The 24,241-nt window shown below is 43.8% G+C and overlaps 1 long non-coding RNA gene across 1 annotated transcript in view; it reads right to left on the bottom strand.

Annotated features, from left to right (window-relative positions):
• Nucleotides 1-24,241, bottom strand: part of LOC137542393 (uncharacterized) — a 319,706-nt gene that overhangs the window by 39,257 nt on the left and 256,208 nt on the right. Inside the window, exon 4 of the long non-coding RNA XR_011025417.1 lies at nt 3,530-3,619. This is a non-coding gene — a long non-coding RNA (uncharacterized lncRNA). The remainder of the gene's footprint in view (nt 1-3,529; nt 3,620-24,241) is intronic.

The following is a 24,241-nucleotide window of genomic DNA, read 5'->3' as shown; positions in this document are numbered from 1 at the left end:
TTTTTTATTTTTTTTTTAATTACAAAAAAAAAAAAAATTTGGGAGTGTGGGAGGTAATGAGTTAATTTTTTGTGTAAAAGTAATTTATTTGTATGTGAAAAATGTTTAGGGTGTAGTTTTATTATTTGGCCACAAGATGGCCACAGTAACTTTTTGTTTAATGCGACCTCCAAGCGTCCTTCCGGACGCTTGGAGGAAGTACTAGGAGGCTGGGTAAGTGTTTTTTTTTCACAATGATCGCGCTGCTCATCGGAGAGCAGCGGATCATTGCGGGGCTTAGATCAACGAACGGGAATGGATTTTCCCGTTCATTGATCTCCGGGCGAGCGGCGGGTGGCGTGTTTACGAGCGGCCGGCGGCGTGTTTACGAGCGGGAGCGCGGGCAGCGGCGGGAACGCGGAAAGTACGGATTTCTCCGTCCCTGGGGGTTAAAGGATGGAAAAAGGGACGGAGAAATTCGTACGGGCGGGGGTAAAGTGGTTAAAATATTTTATTTGGAAATAAAGGTGCATTTTGTCAGTTTTGCGTCCATCACTATTTACAAGCCCATATTTTCAAAATTGACAGTAATATACCCTCTTGACATACATATTAAAAAGTTCAGTCCCTAAGGTAACTATTTATGTATTTTTTATTGTCCTTTTTTTTTTTACTGCACAATTTTTATTTGGGTAATTATGAGATAGGAAGGAGTTAATTTTAAATGTAAGTGTGGGTCTTTTTATTAAAAGAAATGTATGTAAGTTTAATTTTACTATTTGGCCACAAGATGTCCTCACACTTTATTTCCTAATAGCGTACTATAAGTACGTTAAAAGGAAGTAATGTGTGGATGTGTTACTACGTGTTACTTCGGGTAGTTACAATGATCGCAGCATCTCATTGATGCCTGCGATCATTGACACGGGGACTTCGATTAATGAATTGGAAGTGCGTTCCCATTCATCTCCCCTCCAACGATCGGCGTCGGCCTTCGGATTCAGTTGGTGATTATTTACGTCCCTGGGCAGAAACTGAAGTCCGGCAGGACGTAGATAATCCGTCGTAAACCACATAAGTGGTTAAAACTGCTAATTACAACTTCTGTAAAGTCACAGTGTACCCAAGCAGCCACAATTTACCTGAATAGCCACAATTTACCTGAGTAGCCACAATTTACCTGAGTAGCCACAGTTTATCTGAGCAGCCACAATTACTCAACTAGCTGTAAAGCCTTTAATTAGAACCCCTGTAAAGCCATAATTTAACCAAGCGCTGATATTATAAAATTAGCGCTGTTAGGAGATTTATATTGCCTCAGTTGGGGCACCCAAATTAACAGGCACTATCAATGTCTCGGGTATAGTGTATTCATGGGTTAACAGCTGGTGCTCTCCCTGAGTGAGTGCCGTGTGCACCCTGCGCATGTCAACTTTACCGGAGTTTAGTGTATCAGGGCCCTTTGTTAGGTTCAATGCGCTCATGAAATCTTATTTATTTTAAAAAGCGCATGGTGTATGGAAGTCTCTACCAACCCACAAGGTATGACTCCATACTTACAAAGATTCCTCCCATCCAACAATCACTAACAAAATTTTGCCTTCCCTATTATGACAACAATAATCTCAAGCAACAGTTATCCATAATTTTCAGGAAACATTACTCTCAGATGTGCAGCAGTTTTGTTAAAGTAAGTGCAAAAAAGTACTTACAAAAACACAAAATCCAGGTTCCTCACCTCAAGCTAGGACATTATGGGAATGTCGTAGCTCGAGGTGAGGAGCCTGGATTTTGTGTTTTTTTTTTTTTATTGTATTTGATCTTTTGTTGCTAGGGTTTTATCTAGTGCTCTGCCTCTTCCCCTATTAGTGATCTTAACACACAGCTTGCTGGTGTGTTCGTATGACACATATGTAGGTACTAGCAGCTCCCTTGCAGGATTAGTTGGATGCATTATCTGTCCCAGGGAGGATGTTAAAGGAGTCATTAGGGCTAATAAAGTAATATGAGTGGTAGTTCCCGGGGGCTTCCTCCAGCTCCAAGCTCCCAGGACCTCCCTCGCTGCAGCTCTGCCCGCAGCCGTTCGCCGGAGCTCCGACCCATTCCCCGGCGATGACGTCAGAGCGACCTGGAGGTCGCTCTGTACTGCGCCATCGGCGCTGTCAATCACCGCCACGTGGGCCGGAGCGAACTGCGCAGTCGCAGAACTACTGTGCCTGCGCAGTCCACTCCGGCCCACGTGACGGTGATTGACAGCGCCGATCGCGCAGGCGCAGTACAGAGCGACCTCCAGGTCGCTCTGACGTCATCGCCGGGGACCGGGTTGGAGCTCCGGCGAACGGCTGCAGGCAGAGCTGCGGCGAGGGAGGTCCTGGGAGCTTGGGGCTGGAGGAAGCCCCCGGTAAGTACCACTCATTTTACTTTATTAGCCCTGATGACTCCTTTAAGGATATGTGCTCCTATTCCTTAGGTTCTGATGCGCTGAATGCATGCATGTTTGTGCTATGCATGTTACAGGCCCAGAGTTAGGACACATACGACACTGGGCTACCTCTACGCGGTGTATGTGACTACGCACGAGACTTTATTCTTGTAACAAAGATCCCAGCTTTTCACGTAGCTGTAGGGACAGCATTATTTGCTGCATGATTTCTTTGAATGGATTCACAAGAGGATTAGCATGAGTGTGCGGAAGTTCATTTTGAGTTTGCTGTAGTGCAAAAAAGTATACCTGCATCTGCTTGTCAACATTAATTCTGTCAGTATAGATATGTGGTATGATATTTTTGCCAGGTTGTGAAGTGTCTCCAGTCAAGTCTCCATGTGTCCGTCATAGACGTGTAGACCTGTGAGGATATCATAACATTATCCCTCTCCAGATCCTCTGAAATGGCACTGTCATTCAGATACACACACAGGCTCACGTCTAAAGCACATATAAGGAGGTGAAAAGATTTCTGGAGTTCTGGGAAACAGTGGTGTGGTTGGTTTTGAAAAGTGCAGGGAAACAAAAGAAACGTGTTAAAAAAATGTCAATGTCATTTTAAAGCAGAACTTTAACCCAGGATTTCACTTCAGTGTTCTCCCCAGGCTCTTTTAGCCGGGTGCTCCACCTGGCTAGTTTTGATGAGCACCCGGCTGTAATCGGCTCACCTCCTCCTATGCTGAAAGCAAAGTTGCACACAGAAGCCCCCGCCCTGCATTTTCATATCTCTCCCCACCCGGCTACTTTTTCATGGCACCCGACTGGAAAAAAATTCTGCGGAGAACCCTGCACTTCATCTTAATCAGTAGCAGCTACCCCCTTTCCCACATAAAAAAATCTTCACCTCTTCTAGAATAGATCATCACGGACATCTGTATGGCTGATATTATGGTAAACCCCTCCCACAGTGTGATGTCAGGGCTTGTCTGTAAACCTCATTGCATTGTGGGCAAAAAAAGGGGTAGGTGTATAGATGGTGACAAGTAGGCTCACAGTAAATCAGACAATATGAACAAGTTAAACAGCAAATATCAATCTTTTCATGATCTATCTTCTATGGTTTACCTTCTCACTTTGCAATGTATTGAGTTTTTCCCCCTACTTCTATCTTTCAGTACAGCTCCTCCTCCAAGAACAAGGGACACCCATGCTAACCTAGAAATAAAACACACATATATAAGTAGATAAATACTAGTTCTACTTGCATAACAGATGTATTGCACTGCCCATGTTATGATTCCTGTGAATTTTATAAAAGAAAAGCAGGGAATCCTATTCTAGACCGTTTCCATCTTGGTTACCTTTGAATGAAGCTAATCCTGACATCATTTCCTCCCTCACTCTTTTTTTTGTTGCTAATTGTGTATTCGTTACCAGCCATCCTCCCAGAGTCTTCAGACACTCCCACTGAGATCTATACTGGGAAGTGCACTGTCTTATGTGATTAGAAGGAGGGGGAAATAAAGGGAGGGGGAGGAATTTATTATAGATAAAAAGACCCCCCAGCATGCAACTGTTTTGCTAGCCAATGGCAATGGCAATTAAAGGGCCAGTGCTCCTAAGGTATGTGATAACTCCTAACCATAACAGCAGAAAAACTTTTGAAAGTTTTGAATGCGGATTAGCATCTTTATCACTGGATACACTCAGACCAGTTGCTGTTGAATTTTGATTTTTATGGTGACAATCCCACTTTAATGATCACACAGCCAGTCCTCATAACACTCCTCCTGATTTCCTGTCCTGATCGTGGCAAGTCAGCATGGATGCTCAAATTCGGCTTCGGGAGATATCCGGATTTTTGCTATCCGGATATCTCCCAGTAATGCTGTGCAGGCTGGGCGGGGGGGTCAAGCTTACCTCTCTGACGTCTTCTTCGGTCGTCCCTCGGCGCCTCCCACGATGCGCTCCATGCGCGTCACGTGATTACAAACACTTCCTCCTTCAACCCGGAAGGAGGAAGTGTTTGTAATCAGGTGACCGCCGCTTGGACTGCATCGTGGGAGGCGCCGAGGGACGACCGAAGAAGACGTCAGAGAGGTAAGCTTGACCCCCCCGCCCAGCCCGCACAGCATTACTGGGAGATATCCGGATAGCAAAAATCCGGATATCTCCCGAAGCCGAATTTGAGCATCCCTGCAAGTCAGAGTTCCAAGTGTTTGGCCAAAATGTAAAGAATACTGCATATATACAAGCTATGAGATCTGTAAGCAATTTCAACTTAGTTAATTGTTGAATGGTACCTTGTTCATAGCACAGTGTAAAGGACTAAAGACAAGCCAGCAGTGCATGATTTGAAAGCCAAAGAAAACTTGGGTGCCAGATGGAAGCCTACTGGCCTTGGTTGTCTGGGTTCTTAGACCAGTCCACAAACAGGCTCAATAGCTGAGTCACAGATCAGAAACTATATTGCTACTCCAATTCCTTAAGTGTCAACTGACGTCCACTGCCCACGTCATGTAAAGGTTCCTACATTCAACTGCAGCCCATTAAGCGCTATCCCGATCTATGCTTTCCCTTTGAATCCACGATTTAACTATCAGATTGTCCATTCCCCATGCTTAAATTGCCATTCACGGCAATGTATCACAATTACATTTCTCTTTATGGGGTGGGAAATGTCATCTTGGCATAATGTTTGTCAGTCTCTTCTATAATTTCATATCAACAATAATTGAACTCCAGAATTTCAGCTAGGTCAAGCAATCTTGTCATTTCATTTGGGGGTTTTCATTATCTTTCTGTGAAAAGAAAAATGCAGTCTTGTCCGGACAGCTTAAGTAATTTTCAAGTGAAAAACCATGCATTGTGATTACTACAAAAGGATTCCGTTTTTATCCATTAGGCTTTTCAATTATGCCTTGATGCTTTCACTAGAAAGAACAAATAAGAGGAGCGCAGAATGAACAAAAGAAGGTAATATATTATCTGTGGTCATATGTCAGTATTGACAAAAAATAAAAATGAAATTCAAAAATAGATGCAGGTGAAAATGAAGGTTATATTACTAATGCTTCACCACATAGATAGACAGACTTTGACAATCCAGGAGCACTTCCTGGGCCATATAAATGTCTAATTCGAGAAGTAGGGGTCTTTTCCATGGATATTTTAAAATGGGCCAAAGATCAACAAACAACAATACTGCATAAAGTAACTTAACTATACCACAAAGTACTATTATATATCTGTACTTAGTTCTAATTCTCTTTTTGCCCAAAGAAAAAGTTTTTACAAAAGCTCCATTTCAAAGACAGAGGTGTATGTTGTGTTTTACTCAGTAACAGCTTATAGAAACTGACATCATAATTAATCAGACATGTCCCACAAAAAAACAACGTAGCAACATGACAATTAAGCATTAAGTCCTCCCAAAGACCATAATTCAGAATCAGAATCATTTATTTCGCCAAGTACAACGGGGGTTGTACCCGGAATTATTTTTGGCACATACAGGGTCGGTGATGGTACAGCAAAAAAACGCAAGCAGTAATGTACATTACATTAGTAGGGAGTACAAAGTGCATGGGACATGATACTTAGTTACAAAGTTACGTAGTGGAAGGTCCCGAGGAGACATCCAGTGCTATGTAAGTGGAGCGCTACCTTCTCTGCAGCTATTTGGATGCCCCCCCAGGAAAGAAGCGTAGAGAGATATAGAGAATAGAAACTTACAGATGGACCCAGGAGAAGGACTGGAGGGGGTAATCCGCTGCCGTATATGGCACTCAAACGCTTCTGCAGCGATACTTGAATCAGATGCCCCCCCCAGTCCAACCCTGGGGAAGAGAGAGAGAGAGAGAGAGAGAGAGAGATGCGAGAGAAAGGAAGGAAGATAAGGATAGAGTGCGAGAGAAAGTGAGTCCCCTTGTGCAGGGCAGCAATTAGATGGATCAGGCAGGGAAGTGGCTCGTCAGATGGATCAGGCATCGAGGTGGCTGGGGTCGATGCGGCCCAGGAGGAGCAGACCACGCGGTGAGCCAGTCAGGGCAGGGAAGCCGGTGAGACTTACCCCACGCAGGTGGCAAACGCCGTTTTGTGTTTATTGTCCCTTGGCAGTGGGGGGGGGGGGGTCTGGAGTCAGCACGGACCGCTGTGGAAAACTGTCCCGTCTGGAGCAGCTGGATCCCCAGTGATCTTGAGCTGCGTGGGGGCCCTGGGGGAGATGCCAGCCTGAGGTGCTTCAGATGGAGGCAGGCTGTGAGGCACACTGGCCGCAGCGATCTGAAGGGCCTGGAGGAAAGGAGCTCCACGTGGGTGGCTGAGCAGGCTGGAGGCCGGTGGTGGAGCCGATCCGGAGGGCCTGGAGGAGAGGAGCTCCACGCGGGTGGCCGAGCAGGCTGGTGGCCGGTGGTGGAGATCGGAGGTGGCCAGCCGATGGTGAGCCCTCCCCAGCTGCGGCGGCCGGGCTGATGGCAGGCAGCTGAAGCTCCATCCGGAGGAACGATGGCATCTCCAGTGCTGTGGGCGGCGGCATTGGGTCCTCTGCAGTCGTGACGGTGCAGCCCCGTTCCTACAGTGGCTGGAGTGGCAGCGAAGATCGGGCCTCCTCTGTCTGTGACCCACGTGCTCCGCTCTGGCGTCCTGGGCTCCCAGGCAACAGGGGCGCAGCCTCGCGGGACCACGTGGGAGGGCCGGAGCAACCCAAAGGATGGACCAAGGCGGGTTGCTGATCGGAGCAACCCAAAGGATGGACCAAGGCGGGTTGCTGATCCAGGTCCTCAGCAGCGGCAAGACACGGCGCCGCCGGCGCATCTCTCCCACGCCGCGTCGGAGGTTGAGTGGAGGCAATGCTCGGCCGCATGTGCTCTTCCTGCCCCTCCGGCTGCGATAGTCCCTGGCGGGGCCCAAAGCCACTGTCCCCTCACTCTGCTCGGCAGCCTGCGATGCACGCCTGTTCCCCTGATAGGTAGGGGAGATCGGGTGAGTGCAGCAGGGTGGATTAGGGGGAAAAATAGAAAAGAATCCGGAGCCCTGTGGCCGTGGCGTCCGAGTCCGGCGCCATCTTGATAATCTCTATAATTTATAATTTATAATTAGGCAACATGTCACCCCAAACAACACAATTAAGCATTGAGCCCTCCCAAACAACATAATTAGGAAACACATTCCCCAAAATCATAGCGTTAGGTAACATCTCCCCTAAAACAACATATTTAGGCAGCATATCTCCCCAACAAAATAATTGAACAGCATATATTGCCCCAAACATGATAGTTAGGCAATGTATCGATGAACTTGAATGGGGCCAGCATTTCAGTGAAGAGCAACACAGGTACCATTCATTTCTGTAAAATGCATGTCCATCTATTTTGTACAGTAATGCTAGAGTGTGCCTGGGCCCTTAAAGATTCTTTTGCTAGGGCTCCTTTCATTCAGTATAGCAGCAGGAATGTGGCAGAGCAGGTGGTCTTTGGTAGTCTTCAATCAAGATCAATTGAAGAAAAACTCTACTGCTATCAAGTTTGCGATGTATGAGGTAGTATGCAATATGTAGGGGAAACGGAACTATAACTAATAGTAATAGTCAAGATGGGGTTTTTTAAAAAGGTGTTTTTTGAGGTTTTTTTTTAAACCTGTTTTAAGTTAGAAGCAAGTTAGGAGCAAGCCTAATATGATTAGGGAGGAAATCCCAGAGAGAAGCCCTAGATAAATCTTGAAGTTGTGTGTGGGAAGAAGTTATAATTATAGAAGTCATTAGTAAGTCACAGGAGGAGTGTAGAGGGTGGTTAGGGATGTATTTATGTATAAGGCTGAAGGTGTAAGTGGGGCAGGAGCAGTAGAGTAAGGTCAAGAACCACAGAGGCTGCTAACATTAGGACACACATGCAGTCTCTGCTAGTCAAATAATACCAGCCTGTATGGGGAATGCGAGGCTAAAAGTGCACTGATGTGTTTTGATTTTTTTACCATAAAAACAAAAACATATAATTATTACAAGGAACTCTTATCTTATTCCACGATGCTGGAAGTGTGATCTTATAAAAAGGTTCTCTGGCCAGTCTCCAAGCTATTTTTTTAAATAAGCGATCTGGCCTGGTGCACACCAAAAACCGCTAGCAGATCCGCAAAAAGCTAGCAGATTTTGAAACGCTTTTTCTTCTTTTTCTCTAGCGTTTCAGCTAGCATTTTGCGGTTTTGGGAAGCGTTTTTGGTGTAGTAGATTTCATATATTGTTACAGTAAAGCTGTTACTGAACAGCTACTGTAACAAACACCGCCTGGCAAACCGCTCTGAAGTGCCGTTTTTCAGAGCGGTTTGCGTTTTTCCTATACTTAACATTGAGGCAGAAACGCATCCGCAATCCAAAATCTGCAGCAGCCCGGGAGTATGCGTTTCTGCAAAACGCCTCCCGCTCTGGTGTGCACCACCCCATTGAGATACATTACCCTTGCGGATACGCAACTGCAAGCGGATCGCAAACCGCAGCCGAACCGCTCTGGTGTGCACTAGGCCTAAGAAAGTATTGACTGAGCAGAAAGGGCAACTTTTCCATAATCTCCAGGATTGGATAAATCACCTGGATTAGTCATGAATAGGGCGGAGACTAGGCTTGACAAGGAAGTGAGCTGCAACAATACGAGGAAAAGATGCTGGGAACGAGACGCGCACACGAAGAGAACTAAGCAGCACTGCCAGACTCAGAGGCAGGTGGTGGAGAGCACCTGGAAAAACTCTGAGCCTGTGTTTAACTGGAGGAGCATGTGAGTGAGCATTTTGAATAAAAGTTTAAATTTTTTAAACGGTATGCGAGGGCTTTTATTTGAGGCATCCATTAAAGACTTTGAAAAGAGTCTGAAGCGAACAAAAATTGCTCTTTTTACCTTGTAGTTCACTTCAGTTTTCTCAGTGGAGGTAAACCGCTGCATCCCCGAGCCAAAACGAGGGCTTTAGATCCCCCAAACCTCCGGGGGACAATCCAGGCAGCACTTCCTGAAAGAGGCAGAGCTTTCTGCTGTAGCTCTGCCTCTACTGATGTCAATCGCCGTGGATCTCCGCATCTTCCCACCTCTCTCAGTCTTCCTTCACAGAGAGGGGCGGGGAGAGGTGGAGATCCGCACAGCGATTAACATCAGTAGAGGCAGAGCTACAGCTCAAAGCTCTGCCTCCCCAGGCAGCAAAATCCACGACTAAGAAAGTCATGGGATTTTCCCGCCGGGATTTAAGGGGTATAAAGCCTTCGTTTTGGCTCAGGGATGTGGCAGTTTACCTCTACTGAGACTACTGAAGTGAACTACTAGGTAAAATAGCAATTTTTGTTCGCTTCAGAGTCTCTTTAAGGGAGCAGGACCTTGATGAGCTGAGGGTTGCCTGCATTGAGCATTCATTGACTAATCTCACAGTGGTCACGCCTATAGAGTGAGTACGTTCCCACAAAGGGTGCCCTGGTGGTGGATTGTGTGTCCCTAAGGAGATGCATTCCGATGCCATTTGCTTAAGAGGTATATCATGTTGCTTTTGTGAAGAGAGAACTTGCATAGATTTTATTGCAGATGTTTGCTTGGACTGATATTTTATAAGGTAATGTCCATGTTTCCCTGTGGCTCAAGTGGCTTAACAGTGTGCTGACCCGAAGGCTGTTACAGGGTCATTGCCATTTTTAAAATGGAGAACGGGGAATTGATCACAGTGGACAAAGAGGACACGTGACAGGAGAAAAAGATTGATGAGTAGACTATGCAAGAGGTAAGTATGACATGTGTATGTTTATTTTGACTTTTCATTTCCAGTTCAGGTTTGCTTTTAAGCGGACCTGAACTCAGAATCTCCACTCTGTTCTAAAAGATACACAACAGCATAATAACCTTTAACCTATTTTGGTTCCTGGACGTAGAAACTACGTCCAGGAACCATGCAATCAGTAAATCGGGCTACGGTGCCTGATCACTGATTCCTCTCCCCCGCTGAAAAAGCGACAGCTTCTCTCGGAAGCTGCGCCTTTTCTGGCTGTTCCTTTCCCGATGCGTCACTCTAAGCGTGTGTTACGCTTAGAGTGACGTCATGTAAACAAACTCATGGCCGCCATCTTGTGGCCAAAAAGTAATACTACAACTGAAAATTAAAAAAAATGAAAATCAACACACATTTACATTACAAACCTATTGTTTACCTCCCACCCTCCCAAAACTACCCAAATAAAATGTTTACTATAAAAAAAAAACCATTACAATAAAAAAAAAAACATGTAAATATTTACCTAAGGGTCTAAACTTTTAAAATATCAATGTAAAGATGAAATATTTCTATATTTTTGTATTTTAAACTTGTAAATAGTGATAGATGCAAAACGGAAAAAATGCACCTTTATTTCCAAATAAAATATTGTCGCCATGCATTGTGATAGGGACATAATTTTAACGGTGTAATAACCGGGACATATGGGCAAATACAATACGTGAGTTTTAATTATGGAGGCATGTATTCTTTTAAAACTATAATGGCTAAAAACTGAGAAATAATGAATTTTTCCATTTTTTTCTTATTCTTCCTGTTAAAATGCATTTACAGTAAAGTGGCTCTTAGCAAAATGTACCCCCCAAAGAAAGCCTAATTGGTGGCAGAAAAAACAAGATATAGATCAGTTAATTGTGATAAGTAGTGATAAAGTTATAGGCTAATGAATGGGAGGTGAACATTTCTCATGTGAAAACGACGGAACCTGAATGGGTTAAACAAAAAAACATTTCTTTGTTACAGATGATACAAATCCTAAAATAAATCTGCACAGTTTCTACTTCCTGATTCATGGAATCAGACATATTGTTTACAGCCGGTGCTTTTAAATGCCAAGCAAAGAGAAAGAAACCCAGGAACAAGCACCACTCATAATATTCAAAATATATACACTGATCTTTATGCACCCAATGGACATCCAAAAATTAAATGTGCATTCAAATGGGCTTATCTGCCATCTCTGCAGTGGCAGTCAGGTGACACCGGAGAGAGATCAAATTACAATTTGTGATTAGACACATATGAGCAGGAATTAAACAGTCTAAACTCTCAAAATACATACAGGCTGCATTTCTCTATGTTTTCCTTCTGTCCTTTTCAAGCATTCAGGTCCACTTTATATTTAGGTAAGAGATCTCCATGTTTTCTTTTTGGAAAGACTGAAATGGGTAGAAATGTGGTTTTCACAGAGTATTGTGCACCTGAACCACAGATCATCAGCTGCAAAGTTCGGCTTTCCCTGCCTATATTTCATTCCTTTGCCAGTATCCAAATAAAGTGTTAGCCCCACTGTTCTTTGCCTGAGTGACCCAAGACTATACAGATTACACCAAACCAATTGTACAATTTACCCCAATTTATATATTTTTCTGGTGCATAATTACATCAATGAGTAATGTATTTACTGTAACTAACAATTCAACCATTGAGAATTTCACAATCCATATCCTCCCAGTCATAAAACTATTTTCATCTTGTGGTTTAGACCCTACACAATCATATCATCAAATAGCTGGTGAGATCATCTCATCAAAAGTTAACTTTGAAGTTATAGAAATGGATTTAATGGGATAACTCTTTGAACAGCTCCAGAAGTACATTTTATGAGAAAATACAGGATTTACGGGGGTATAGATTGACTCAACGCATTATATAGCGGTTTCTTCAGACTGATGTGTCATGTTACCGGAGTCAAGCCCTATGTATGGGAAATATAAGTGAATGATAGATTTTGTGTAAAATTAACTGCAGCTCAACTAGTGGTATTAAACTGTGTTGTTTCAAAGGACAATAACAGGGTCCATGTGAAACAAGGGGTGTTTCCTGCATACATCTATGCTAAAACTATTCCTTCATAAAGTTTCAAACAACTGCTTGTGAGAGGTTTTAACACAAATCGCTCAATTGAAAAAATAAACAGGACAACAAAACAACGTAACAGTAAATAAGGATTTGTTCCGCTTTACAAATTATGAAATTCCAATCCACAAATAGGCCTTCTTGAAGAGGTGAGTTTTGAGGGCTTGTTTGAAGGTGCTGAAGGAGGGGTCAAGCCTGATGGTCAGTAGGAGAGAGTTTCACAGGATGGCAGCAGCTCCAGTGAAGTCCTTTAGTCGCGCATGGGAGTGCAAGATGGGTGGTTAGGAGAAGGCCATTGAAGGAGCGAAGTATGCGCCTAGGTGTGTATATGCTTAGTCATGTCACTAATTATCCTATGGAGGGCTCACAATTTAATCATAGTCATGGTCGATATAGCCTACCACAGACAGCCAATGGCCAATGTATGGCTAAGAGGGGGAGCAATAACTGTGTTATTTTGCTTTTGGAATGTCAAAAGAAACTCTCTAAGACATGGAAAAACCATGAACCTTTCGTGCATATGGTGTCCTGGCTGAAATTAGAACCTGGGATTCTAGTGCCGCAAATGAGAGTGCCATCCACTATGCCACCTTACCATCCATTTTAAGATGTAAGGGCATTTATTCATGCTTACCATTATACAGAGCACAAACATTGATAATTATTACTAAGTATCACATAAAGACAACAAAGAGCCAATGTAGAAGCAGGTGCAGCCCCTCTAAAAGGGGCCCAGCTGTGGTAGCACTCTGCAACCCTACTCCCACACCACTGTTTCCTGCCCTGAGGAAAGAGAAAAACATACAAACACAAACCTCATACTTCATTGTTGCATACAATACAGCACTTGAAATTGCAACACGAGCATTACCGACTTTGCTGGTGCCTGTGTGTACACAGCCATCTGATTTGTTCCATAAAGTAAAGCTAAATAAAGCTAAATATTTAAGTAAAGCTCCACCCATTAGGGCAGCCCCTTCCTTCAACATCTTCAAGAAGGCCCTCAAAACTCACTTTTTCACTCTGGCTTACCACCCATCACAAGTGCTCTAAACCCACAGCTGAACTCTGGTCCCCTACCTTTCGTGTCCTTACCTTTCCCTTTAGATTGTAAGCCTTTGGGCAGGGTCCTCCTCCTTTTGTGTTCTACCTGATCTTGCACCTCCATTACTGTGCACCCATGCTATGCATCTGAGTGAACCTAACTTGCCTAATCTCCATGCTCCCCTCCAGTGACTAAGCATTACCTGGTACTCATACTGTGCTGCCTGATCTGGTCTTTCTTGTATTCCTGTATTGTCATATTGCTGTGTGTCACCCCTAAATATTGTCTGTAACCTAAACTAATGTTCAGCACTGCGTAATATGTTGGCGCTTTATAAATACAATAAATAATAATAAAAATAATAAATACTCACCAACCAATGGAGGAAGATGGATCCACCCACGTATCCCTGATGACGAACATCCCATGATGGCACACAATAGGCGTGAAGTTAAAGAGGAACTCCAGTGAAAATAATGTAATAAAAAAAGTGCTTCATTTTTACCATAATTATGTATAAATGATTTAGTCAGTGTTTGCTCATTGTAAAATCTTTCCTCTCCCAGATTCACATTCTGACATGTATTACATGGTGACATTGTTACTGTGGGCAGATTATGGAGCTGTTTCTAGCTGGTCTGGCTTTAACAGACAGCTATTTCCTGTCTGAACATTGTTACATTGTGACAGTTTGCCCAGAGTACCGTACGGTACCAGAGCCTCTTGTGGGAGGGGTTTCAGCACAAAATCAGTCATACAGCGCCCCCTGATGGTCTGTTTGTGAAAATCATTATTTTTCTCATGTAAAAGTGGGTATCAGCTACTGATTGGGATAAAGTTCAATTCTTGGTCGGAGTTTCTCTTTAAGTGATCACTTTGTGCAGACTAGTCGGGAATCTTAAAGATCCAATCCGCTGTGACAGTCGTTATCACCACGCGTCGCTAAATGGCCTTCGCAAGATCGCGCCTGTACCCACGTCGTGAGATCACAGAAATGATCGCTCGTCGCTCAAAAAAATGCCAGTCGATGGAAAATTGCATAGTGGCTACGAGCTTTTAAATAAAGATGGCAGCTCTTTATACAAAAAAATAAATCAGTCTGATATACTTGCATTGAAGTGCTCTGACTAAAATATGTGCATCCAGGCCTAATTCATCAACAAATCACTTTCTTACATTTGATTTCCAGGCAACCGGCCCCTACCACAACCCCCAACAGCACCACCGCCCAGCAACCAAGAGGTTAAAATCCTCTATAGGAGACCTCTGCCAGAGAGCCAGTTGATGTCAACAAAATGCAATGCCAATAATCTGCTTTCTCTTCTAATGCACCCACTGTAAACATTTCCTGCAAGTCATAAACGCCAAAGCCATTTACCAGGGCAGTGAAACATTTTATAACCCAACAAGGGAAACCATAGTGTGCTTAGTATTAACAGGAGTCCAAGTTTCAATGCACAGATATTTAGGGGAGAAACAAAAAAGTGCACATTTTTTTTTCAGTGCTGTTTAAGTGAGAAAAAGTGATTGGGATATAAATGCCTTTCCATAGAGTGTTAGGAATTGTGTTGTACAACTAATCAAAACAATGCAAACTGAGAAAAATATACAATGCCTACACATTTCTCAAAGTACTTTTTGTCACTTTGGCGTGGCAGCCTGTGTCATACAAGCCCACTTCCTTCCTATACCCCCTATGTGTTTCTTTGTATTGATAGATGCCATTTGTTCATTTACGATGTGATAATAAAAACCTTCAGATTGAGTGGGACTTTTTTTTTCTTAACTCAGAGGCAGCAAATGGCTCTGTGCAAGCAGAGGTAAAGAAAAACAAAGCAACTTTCCATTAAAGATTAAACTTGCAGACTGACCTAATGAAGTATGTTTTACAAGCATTCTTTGCACATGAATTCTTAACACAGAAAACCATTACAACGAGCCATCGATGCTGTTATTTTTAGAGGACATTCTTCTTGTGCAAAGCACTACTTCTAATTAATATCATCATTTATTTACTAGATGGCTGAAATACAATGGCTTTGAAAGATGATGATGTAGTGGCAAGTGCAGATCAGTGAGGGAGTCTGCATTACCACCTGATTACTTTGTAAAGCTGCAGAAAATGGGGATAAAGTGTCCAAAGGGGGGGACGTAAATCAAAAAAAGGTGCTCAGCAGTTTGGGAACCCAGTAATTATGACAGTAAAATATTGGTATTTAATACTGATATTTTACTATTAAAGTGTAAAAACAAATAAATACCATTATTTTACTATAGCTAAACCTAAGCCTATTATTACTATTTACTCTCACATAGAACTCTTCCTTCTGGTACCTAACCCTCCTGACCAGGGCTGTGGAGTCGGAGTCAAGGAGTCTGAGCAATTTTAGGTATCTGGAGTCGAAGGTTTCATAAATGAGGAGTCAGAGTTGGATGATTTTTGTGTCAACTGAAAAGCCCGGGTAAGTATTACACTTAGGAGTTGGAGTCGGAGCAATTTTGGGTACCTGAAGTCGGAGTCGGTGATTTCATAAACTATGGAGTCGGAGTTAGATGATTTTTTGTGCCAGCTCTACAACCCTGACACCTAACCTTAACCGCTGATCGACACTCTTCCTGAATCATAACCCCAACCACACCCCCCCCTCACACAAACACCTTTCCTGACACCTAACCCAACCCCCCCCCCCCCCCCTCACAAATCGCCTTCCTGATGCCTAAACTCGCCCCCACTGCCCCACAAGAAATTGAATTTTGGACACCCAATTTTTTATCACTAGTGGGTCCCCACATTTCCTGCTTCCCAATGGTGGCATGTTTATGTGAAAACGTAAGCATATCCCAAATAAGGCTTTTTTTTTTTTTTTTTTTTTTTAATATACAACAAATGAATTTATTTCTGCTACTTGTTCTACATGCTATGTAACTGGATCAGAAGCCCCGACATTTTTCTGGGGTATAGGCCATTTACTAGTCATTTTGATATATCCAGGTCAGCATATTTGAGAGAACAATTCATCATGGTATTATATTACATGTTTATTTTTTGACCTGGTTTTATGCTGTATCTTCCATTGGGCTATGTGCAGCCAATTATTTGTGCATTTTTCCAAGCAATGATGGTGCACTGTTTTTCCATGTTTCTTCTGATTATTATTCAATAAAAATGATTGACTTAATAAAACATACACCAAATAAACATAACATTGAAACCCCCTGACAGCTCGAGTGAATAACATTGATTATCTAATTTCACCATTATACATACTGTACATTAGGTTGTGAAAGAGGAAATAACAGTTCAGTGATATGTTGGAATCAGGAAAAATGGATATTACTAAAGTTAAGTACCAACATTGCAATTTTCCCAACAATTTTACCTCCTACCAACAATTTTTTGACGTGGATACAGGCGCACTACCACGTAACGTCACTTAGCATTGCGTTGCAATAACGACCGTCATGGTGGATTGGATCGCTAAGATACCCGACGAAGTCTTGTTCGCTCGTGACGTGTATCATCCTGTGACGCCATGCGCACCCGCCGACAGGAAGAGGAGTCACTGATGACTGTCGCCAAAGGGATATCACAGGACCCATCGGGCGGGGAGTACACAGCAGGATCTGACCGATGTTTACAAGTTCCAAATTGTGATGACTAGATGACTCTGTGAAAGTGTCTCCAAATTGGAAGTCTTGTTTTTTTTTTTTATTGCGGTTGATCTCTTTGGTGTTGTTTCTGTCACCACTTAGGGTCTGTTTCCACTACATGCAGATTGGATGCAGAATGGATGCAGAATGGATGCCTATGGGCCTGTTTCCACTAAACGCGATTTTTCTGATGCAGATTTTCCCATAGGTATTCATTGGAGTCAGTTTTTCTGCATCCATTCTGCATTCAATCTGCGTGTAGTGGAAACAGGCCCTTAGATTGCTTGAGTAGCATGCATCTTAAGTGGATATAGCACGTTACGTACTTTCCGTAAATCACTACGAAAATGCATAAATGCGAGTAATCTCCAAAGTTTAAATAAGGTGCTCCCAAGTTCCTCAATAATGGTGTTCAATCATTTGTACCTGATCTACTGCATTTGACTTAACAGTCTTATGCTGAATACACACGGTTCGTTCCCGCATCGAATGCGCCGCTCGTATCCCGACGAATCGATTATTCCCGAACATTTCCGAGCGCATTTCAATGATTTTTAGGTCGATTGCCATGTAAAGTATGGCAAATCGACCTAACGATCCATCGAACCGTGAATCGGACATGTCGGAAATAAACAAATCGATGGGAATCGAGCGGCGCATCGACGGGAACCGAGTGCGGGAACGAACCGTGTGTATCCAACATTAAAGGGAACCTAAACTGAGGGTATGGATTTTTCCTTTTAAAATAATACCAGTTGCCTGACTCTCCTGCTGATCCTGTGTCTCTAATACTTCTAGCCACAGCCCCTCAACAAGCATGCAGATCAGGTGCTCTGACTGAAGTCAGACTGGATGAGCTGCATGCTTGTTTCAGGTGTGATTTAGCCACTACTGCAGCCAAATAGATCAACAGGACTGAAAAGCAACTGGTATTATTTAAAAGGAAACATTCATATCCCTCTCAGTTAAGGTTCCCTTTAAGGTGCACACTATAATGTTTTTGCCCAATTAAACATTCGATCAGACAAGAACATATAAATCGATCATAAATTGAATTAACTAATTAACGACTGAATTAACTTAATAAATTATGAGTGATATTGTGATCAACACAGTGAACCGCAATGTTGATTTTTGGTCAGGTGGTCAATTGTAATGTCAATTATAATATCTATAGAAATTACGATTGAAAGCAAAATTGTATAGTGTATGGCCAGCTTTATTATCCTCAGCCTGTTGTTTGCCACACTTCCTTTTACTGCTTTAAAGGGCAACTAAAGTAAGAAGGATATGGAGGCTGCCATATTTATTTCCTTTTAAGCAATACCAGTTGCCTGGCTGCCCTGCTAATCCTCTACCTCGAATACTGTTAGCCAAAAAACCCTGAACAAGCATGCAGTAGATCAGGTGTTTCAGACATTCTTGTCAGATCTGAAAGATTAGCTTCATGCTTGTTTCTGGCATTGTTTAGACACTACTGCATCCTAATAGACCAACAAGACTGCCAGGCAACTGGTATTGTGTAAAAGGAAATAAACATGGCAGCCTCCATATATTTCTCACTTTAGTTGTCCTTTAAGCCTGTTGTAACCCCCCCTCCCCATGTCCTTGTGTTTTCACCAGTCCCCTGCACATGTGTGATAAATTCATTGTATGTACACATAAGGGGAAGTGCCCTGACTGCCAAGCTGTTAGCAAACTTGCTATTTGCCCTCTTGCTCCAATGCCAAGAGTAGGGAGGCAGTCATATAGGTATGGATACAGACATATAATGCCTGTAGGGTGTCATGTGGGGGTGTGTAAGCAGGATCGGGAGGAAAACCCCAGGATTAGCCACTGAAGAATGAATACAAGGGGCTCGATTCACAAAGCGGTGATAACCCAGTCATCATGCCTAAAAGACTTTAGATGTGATAACCATTGCACCATGCTGGTGAAAAGCCCCTTATCACGCCTAAACTCAGTTTAGGTGTGATAAGTTTAGGCGTGATAAGTTTAGGCGTGATATGTTTAGATAAGTTTAGATCGCGCGCAAAGTCCTGCGTGCAAAGCAGCGCCATTAAACTCTATGCAACGTTTCACGCACATCAGATTTTGCTAGCGCAAAACTTTTGATCAGCTGTGCACTGCGGTGCTAACCCAGTTGGTGCTATAGTTATCACGCCTAAACTTATCACGCCTAAACTTATCATGCCTAAACTTATCACGCCTATACTAAGTTTAGGCGTGATAAGGGGCTTTTCACCAGCGTGCTGTTAGCACCGCTTTGTGAATCAAGCCCAAGGAGTTGGAGCCTAGGACAAAACATATTTTTGTCAGGTAATAACACCTTAGAAAACCACTGACAATTAAAAAAAAAAAGTAGTTTTAAATACTAATTTATATACAAGCAATTGATGTACACAGTCACAGTGTTTATACTTAGATAAAAACAATGATAGACTGGCAAAAAGATATTACATAGGGAGTCCCAGCTAAATGCACTCTTCCCCTTTTGCAAATGTAGAATATGCTGCTCATCCTGGCAGCATGTGGGTTAATGATCTTATTTCTTCCTCTAAGTGCCCCACCATGGAGCAGTTTATCATAACAATACAGAAAAAGGCATATGCTAGCTGCTCTGTGAGGTGATAATTACTGCCATTTTGCATGAGTCCTGAAGTGGGAAGGAGGGTTTATCATTTGAATGATCATTTATTAGCAAACAGTAAAGAGATGTTTGCCTGAAGGACAGAATAGTTTAATCATAGGGAAACAATTTGCAGCACACAAGCTGCATTCCTGGCCGCTTTAATCTTTACTTGGAGACGAGGAGAAATCGGTTTTATAAGGAGCAGGAATTAATTCCTGCACTTCCACTGGAGCCCATAGCTGAATGTCCCATCTATAAACATCTGTAGGGGACCATCCTAGATAAAACTTTACATGTTCTCTAAAAAAGGAAGCCTTCATCTATAAAGTACAGTGCATACCCAACATGCACGCAAGCCTTGCTAAGCCTGTGTGTACATTTCCTGCAAACAGCAGCCAATCACTGCTTAACCCTTTCTGGACCAGCACCCTCTGCCCCCATAAGGACCAAAGGGTGCTGGTCCAGCAAACCGCCGCTTCCCGACGAATTGCCGCAAGTGACCGTCGGTCCCGCCGGACACGCCGCTCTGTCCCCGCCGCAGGCTGCTCTCTCTGCCGTCACTATGACGCCAGAGCGCTGTGCACCGGTCAGGAGCCGCTTTCATTGGCTCCTGACCCTGTCATTCAATGTAAGCCAATGGGAAAAGCTTACATGAATGACAGGACCAGGAGCCAATGAAAACGGCTCCTGCCCGGCTCACAGTGCTCTGCCGTCATAGAGGCGGCAGGGCATCACATTGCGGCGGGGGCAGAGCGAAACGAGCGACGGGGACGGGCGGGGGCGTGCGGTCAATGGGACGTAGCGCTTACGTCCGGTCAGGACCGCTGCGCCCCCTGCCCGCCGTAGATTTATACTCGCTCGGTCCGAAAGTAGTTAAAGAGAAACCGTAAGCAAGAATTGAACTTCATCCCATTCAATAGCTGATATCCCCTTTCCCAGGAGACATCTATTCCTTTTCTCAAACAGATCATCAGGGGGCTCTGTATGGCTGATTTTGTGGTGAACCCCCTCCAGCAGTGTGATGTCAGTGCCTCACAGCCCTGAGGTACTGACATCACACTGTGGGAGCCTTGTTGCATTGTGGGAAATAACAGCTGTTTCCAGCTGCCAAAAAATAATGCAGCAGATACTACTTCCAGTGACATCACCTGCCAGCAGTAAATATGTCACCATGTGATAAATGTCAGAATGTAAATCAGGGAGAGGACATACTTTACAATGAGCAAACCCTGACTAAATCATGTATACATAATTATTGTAAAAATGCAGCATTTTTTAATTACATTATTTTCCCTGGAGTTCCTCTTTAAGTTGTAACAATTTTAGTTTGCCTAGTTACTAGGGACAAGTGACATTATTAAAGTCCAAGAGACCATAAAGAAAGTATATATGGCCAATCTGACAATTTTATCTATCTATCTGTCTATCTATCTGCTCACAAATGCTGTATGACTACTTCTACCAATGACTAGATACATCAGTACACACTAGAGGGATCTAAAAACACTTCAGCTTGGTTGCCCAAACATTCGTTCAAGATCAGTGGTGTAGGTATCACCATAGCAGAATTGCATCTGCTGTGAGGCCCATAGCCATGAAGGGCCCGGTGTGCATGTCCGGCAGAGATAGATACAGGGATCCTGGGCAGGCCTCGTATAGACCCCCACTGGGCCCCCTAAGGTGCAGAGTAGTGGCAGCAGAGCATAAGAAGAGTGATTCACCTCTCCAGGTTTGCCCATCTTCATGACTACAGCAATCTTCTCTCATCACCAAGAGAGGGTGCTCTAATCCTCTAATCATAGATGCGGAGAAGCCTGGAGACTGTAAATCACCAGTGGAGCCTGGAGAGGTGATTCATTTCTCTTATGCTCTACTGCTGCTGCTCTGCATGAGAGGGGAGGGGTCAAATCTGGCTAACTGTACTAGAGGAAAATCAGCATTACTCTATGGGGGGGGGGGGGGGAGCTACCACTGGTTATCTATACTGGAGGGGGGAGGGTCCTTCTGTCCTTCTGGCTACCAGTACTGGGGCCCATCTATATTGGGGGCACTACTTTAGGCTATTGAAGGGGGTGGGTGCACGGTGGTAGATTGACGGCCCATAGTGTCAATGCCCAAAAGCCAGCTGATGGCCTCCCCAGATATTCCCCAAGTTAATAGTGCTACTCTAGGGCTCCTTTTTGCTGCAGAGTGCTCCTGAAAGCAGAGCAAACTCACCTGCCCAGATGGTGCACTGACCAGGCAGGGATGAAGATGGAAGGGTACAAGACAGAGTACACTGGCCAGACAGGGGGTTCATCTCACTGCAACGAGTATTCTGTAGTGAAACGGGCCCCTAGGGAAGCACTGCGCTATACCAGGGGGCTTAACAGCTGACTTTGGGAGCCATTGGCTCATATGCAATTAACTTTTTCCCTAGGAGATAATTTTTCATTTTCTATTAAATTAACTGTCCAGCAATTGAAAAGGTACCAAAAATTAGGTAAAAGAGTACTATCAAAACTATTTTAAATATGTTCTTGCTTGCTGGGGGTATAAAAGGCATTTTATTGACAATTCTAAAAATATCTTCTAGGAAAAACTCAGGAGAAAAAACTAATTGCATATGGGCCATGGTGAGAACCTGCTCCTTTCATGTGAAAAATCATGGTGGGAAAACAGTTTTTCACATCACTGTACATCGAAGGTAATAGTCAGCAGAGACATCTGTGTACAGTCAACATAATCGGTAGTAATCAGCATCATGTGTACATGCAGACTATCACAAAAGTTTGTGCATGATGTCTCTACACGTAAAACAGTTTCTGTGCATCCACTTTATCTATCTATGTAGCTGTCTAATGTCCTTAAGGAAAGTCCTGTATGTCTACAGACCTGCCAATGAGTCATATTTTTGCCACAGAATGCCGATGCAGCAGCACTAATGCAGACATATAATAATATCCTCCTAAAATACATGCTGCCCTTGCCAGATTAAATAAAGCACACAGCAGCACAAGCGTGGCCACACTTCAGAGCAGATCAGAAGTGCAGATACTGGCTCAGCGACTCATTTCACACAGCCCATGTCAAGGACTGATGTAATTAGGAATGTTGTCATCTCAATGTTTCTGTAATGGGGGATTGTGTGGGATCCTGGCCAATAAAGGAGATCAATAGCAGTGTGCGAATGTCCCTCTGTTGCAGCCAGACTCCTCTGTGAAAAAGAGCTATTAAATATCTCATTAGTGGAGAAGAAAGTAAAGTTCCTAAAATCTGACCTGTGTGGTCGTTGAAAGTGAAAGACTGTAGCTGATGGAATAAAAAACATAATTCTTCAAATGCCCACAGTCATGACAGCTTTATCTGCTAGAAGAGGAGATACTGGTCATTTCAGCCAACCATGCATACCTGTGGCAGTGTAGCTTGCCTCCAAACTTCCAGCCAAGGTGCATCAGCAGATAGAGGTCCATCTTGCATGGTTTATGCTGTGGCATGCCGTAGATAATTAGCTGGCCAGGTTGCTTACAGGCAAAGATGCAGCTAGAAATAGCAAAATTAAAGTTGCCCCCCTCCCTCCAGTGCACAGGCAGCTAGATGTGCCCCCCAGTATAGATATCATTCCCTAGTATAGGTAACCAAAAGAAGCCCCCTCAGTATAGAAAGCCCCCCTAGTATGGGTAGCCAGAAGTGCACCTCCCCCCAGTATACATTGCCAGAGGGGCTCCCAATATTAGCATCCCCCAGTATAGGTTCCCTGTGGTAGCCCCCTGGTATAGGTAGCCCCCTATAGAAATTGCTGGGCAAGAGGAAGGTGATGGGCAAGCGGAAGCTCTCTACCTGGCTTTTCACACTGTTCCCTTGTCACCTCCCCAGCAGTGATGTATCGCTGTAGCAACAGCTGATACCTCACTTGTGAATGGACCGAACCACACAGCTTTCACTGGCTCAAACACACTATCATTTACAGTCACTATTTTGCTATCAGATTAAGTATAAAGCAACAGTTTATACCGTACATACTGGAGGTAACATCAGTTTTGTAAGTGCAGATAAATAAATAACACTTGTATTGTAGCAGCAACAATCTGTTTGTATAATGACAGAGCTGCTGGTAAAAAACTCAGGGCCGTCTTCAGGGCATCACATGGGGGGCACTGCTGTATGGGGCACAAGGGAATCTGGGGCCCAGCGAACAGTTAAACACATGGGCCCCAGGTGCAGTCTGTGTCTGTCCATATCTGTCGTTTTGGCTTCTCATTAATGTGGTGAGGGGTGCCAGGAGGCTTATCCAGGTGTTCCCTTAGTTGATTAGTGAATAAAATAAACCGGAGACAAATGGGAAATTTTTTTTTACTTACCTGGGGCTACTTCCAGCCCCCTGTAATCTGTCAGCTCCCTTGATACCCTTCCAGTCCCATCCATTGTGCTCCTGTCAAGTCTGCACAATCCAGCTGGGTTGCGGGGCACTGCGCATGCACTGTTCCAGGCCGCTTGCCTCCTCCATGGTGCTCCCATAGCTGGGAGCATTCTGTGCAAGCGCAGTTACAGTCTTATATAGTATACGCAAGACCCTCCCAGCCAAGGGAGCGCGTGAAAAGTGGACACATGGATGTTAATGTGTTCAGGCCTTCAAAAATTGTGATTTGCCATGTGG

This window comes from Hyperolius riggenbachi, chromosome 12, assembly GCF_040937935.1.
Source record: "Hyperolius riggenbachi isolate aHypRig1 chromosome 12, aHypRig1.pri, whole genome shotgun sequence".
NCBI classification, from domain to species: Eukaryota; Metazoa; Chordata; class Amphibia; order Anura; family Hyperoliidae; genus Hyperolius; species Hyperolius riggenbachi.
The sequence above is the reverse complement of the archived record's forward strand: the minus strand, read 5'-3'. Positions and strand labels throughout refer to the sequence as shown.